Source organism: Pipistrellus kuhlii, unplaced genomic scaffold (genome assembly GCF_014108245.1).
Source record: "Pipistrellus kuhlii isolate mPipKuh1 unplaced genomic scaffold, mPipKuh1.p scaffold_m20_p_14, whole genome shotgun sequence".
Taxonomy (NCBI): Eukaryota; Metazoa; Chordata; class Mammalia; order Chiroptera; family Vespertilionidae; genus Pipistrellus; species Pipistrellus kuhlii.
This window is the reverse complement of record NW_023425449.1, coordinates 14,672,935-14,674,852: the sequence shown is the minus strand read 5'-3', so window position 1 is coordinate 14,674,852 and position 1,918 is coordinate 14,672,935. Positions and strand designations below refer to the sequence as shown.

The 1,918-nt window shown below is 40.1% G+C and overlaps 1 pseudogene; it reads right to left on the bottom strand.

The window, feature by feature from the left end:
- Positions 1-628: 628 nt before the first annotated feature.
- Positions 629-1,317, bottom strand: LOC118718206 (annotated as a pseudogene).
- Between the last annotated feature and the right edge of the window lie 601 nt (positions 1,318-1,918).

The following is a 1,918-nucleotide window of genomic DNA, read 5'->3' as shown; positions in this document are numbered from 1 at the left end:
TTCCCACCTACCATTCCCAGCCACCCTCATCCTATCTAACTGAGTCTAAAATTGCCAACAGACACAAACTGTTCCAGGCAACTGCAACTGCATGTACGTGTAGGTGGGAGCAAAATGCAAAAACCTACACATGCAATTCTGAAAATGTGCCTGATTACACAATTCTTTCTTTTAAATCCTCATCAGAGGATATGTTTCACTGAGGGAAGGGAGAGGGAGAGGGAGAGAGAGATGGGGAGGGGGAAACGCAAAGGGAGGGGGAGGGAGAAAAACATTGATCGTTGAACTCACAACCTAGGTATGTGCCCTGACCTGAAATCAAATCAGGAATCTTTGGTGCACAGGATGATGTTCCAACTCACTGAGACACACTAGCTAGGGCTGATTATGTATTCCGATCATATTCCAAAATCTCCCAAAGAGTTTCTAGGCTTGTTTGCCATTTGAAACCATTTATGCCTTTTCACAGGAAATGTCACGTTTTTCTGTAGAGTAAAAATCTTCAACACTTTCCAGGTTTATTTTTTTTTCTCTTCATTGCACACAAATCATATAACATGGGTGACTTTCAGGAGGCCTTGCCTTTTATTTTTAACTTTTATTCACATTTATTTTATGCTGGCTTAATTTACTCTTGAGTCCTAAGCTTCTTCATCATTTTTCTCCTGTGCAGAGTCCTCTCTGACTTAGGAACAATCTGATCTTTTTCAGTAAGATCATCTGTGTGTGTCAAGTAGAGCTCATGTGTGGGTTAAGCTCTGTAAATTCTGTGCTGTATGCTGGGAGCTTTGTTCACCTGGCTGAGCTCAATGAGCAGAGAATCTACATGTAAACCCTTAAGTTCAGCACTACTCTCTGCATTTTGAAGCTTGTGCAGCAAAAATTCAGCACTTTTTTTGAGCCACTGACCCTTTGTTCAACTTCACTCTTTGGCCTGGGTACATTCCTAACTCCACCATTGTATCAGCAGAATAGGACACATTGCTTCTGTAAAGTGACATCCTTCAAATACTTGCTGCCTTTTTGAATATGCATACCCTTGATGACCTGGGAAATGTCACCGTGTTCTCAGAGTGAACACAAAGACTTGAACCTCTTGATTTGCCTGATTTTGTGGGGTTTTCTGGGTCAAGTGAATAGTGAACCATTTTCAGAGGTCGCCTCAGGCCACTTTTGGGAAGAGAAGGAGGCTTTGCTTTTTGAGAGGCAGCATGGTGGAGCAGAAAGAGTGTGGATTAGTGAGTGAGCAGATGTGAATTTAAATCACAGCCCTGCAGTTTATTAATATTATTTGAGCTCAGTTCCCTGTTTTGAAATGAGAATCTCTCATAGCTTTTTTTTTCTTCTTTTTTAGGATTTGATGAGCTCATCTATGCAAAGATTCTAACATATCATTTGACATGACATGCAGTAGGTGGTCAGTGGATGTTCCTTCTTACCAAGATGGGTGGTGTCAAAATACTCTAGTCCAAAGAAAATCCCAAGATAATTTGCAAATTTCTCCATAGCTAAATTTGCCTCATAGACACTTGGAAGTGCGTATTGAGTTCAAATTTCATTTTTATTGATGCATTTTAGCTAACATAAATATTAAGCACTTCCTACATGCTAGATTTCATGTTATGCAATTTACATTCATTATTTAATCACCATAAATCCCCTATGATGCACCATCCCATCCCATTTTATAGCTAAAGAGTGCCAAAGCTCAAAATGGAACTCCGTCAATCCACTCCAGAGCTTGTGATTTTATCTATCAGATCCTGGCCTCTCTCACTAAGAGACCTAATACAGGAAACTCAAAAGAGAACTGCAGCCTCTGATCATCTAAGTTCCATCAGGGACTTGTAGAACACTTCAGTCCATTTTGCTAAAATCCAGAACCTGGAACTCAACCATATGAACTTCTTTATACGAA